The 1,173-nt window shown below is 40.8% G+C and overlaps 1 pseudogene; it reads right to left on the reverse strand.

The window, feature by feature from the left end:
* Positions 1 to 118, reverse strand: LOC124557445 (annotated as a pseudogene).
* Positions 119 to 1,173: the final 1,055 nt, after the last annotated feature.

Consider the following 1,173-nt stretch of genomic DNA (forward strand, 5'->3'; position numbering starts at 1 on the left):
TGGCAACAGCACATGGCGGCCGGGATGGTCACCCATCCAAGTGCCGACCACACCGGACAGCGCTTAACTTCGGTGATCTGACGGGAACCGGTGTATCCACTGCGGCAAGGCCGTTGCCATATATATGTCTTTGACTTTATTCAAAAAGTGTGGTTATTCTTTAAGTACATAATTGTTTTGTAGAGATACTGGGAAGGTACAGTCTGTACATTTAGCTCTCTAAGTTTTTAATGCATCTGATAGCATTCTTCCAAAGTTTCAGTGATCTTGTCTACATCTACGTACTCTGCAAGCCATCAGTCATGGTGGAGAGTACTGAAGTACCTTCACTCATGATGCATGCAATTTCAGAGTGCGCATGTCCATACAGTTCACAGGCCTGCTTATAGAGGCCACCTGGGTCGGCCACCTGGTGCGCTCTGGTGAGCCACCAAAGAAGCAGCATAATTTAAGTGATTGTTAACAAGTGTTCAGTCTATTCTTTTTGCTGTGTTACTGATGTCCAATCATTGTATTCAGTGGTACACACAATCTGTATCTTATGTATTGCTCTATAAAATACTATGTTCCATAAATCATGTTTGTCTTTGCTATAACAGATACCTTACACCATTTCTAGTCATTTCTTTTAATGTTAGACTCCCAAATGGAGTGAAGGAAAAACAACTGTCCACATACTTTCTACTAGCCCCAATTTTTCTCAACTTTTCTTCATGGTCCTTCCGTGAGAGGTATGTTGGTGGCAATAGAACTGTTGTGCAGTCAATCACAAATGCTAATTCTCTAAACTTTCTTAGCAACGTTTCATGGAAATAACATTGTCTTCCCTCCAGGGATCCATTTGAGTTCACAAAGCATTCTTGTAATACCCTCATGTTGATTGAGCCTACTGGTAACAAATCTAGCAGCACACCTCAGAATTGCTTCAATGTCTTCCTTTAATGCAATCTGGTGTGGGTACCAAACACTTGAGCAATACTCAATAATGGGTCACACAAATGTTCTTCTGTATCGATGAGTTACACTTTCCTAGAATTCTAGAAGGAAACTGAGGTCAATCATTCGCCTTTCCTACAGTCAATCTTATGTGCCCATTTCATTTCATATTGCTTTGCAATGTTACACCTAGATATTTAATCAGTGTGACTGTGTAAGCAGCAAACTACTGATATT

Source organism: Schistocerca americana, chromosome X (genome assembly GCF_021461395.2).
Source record: "Schistocerca americana isolate TAMUIC-IGC-003095 chromosome X, iqSchAmer2.1, whole genome shotgun sequence".
Lineage (NCBI taxonomy): Eukaryota > Metazoa > Arthropoda > Insecta > Orthoptera > Acrididae > Schistocerca > Schistocerca americana.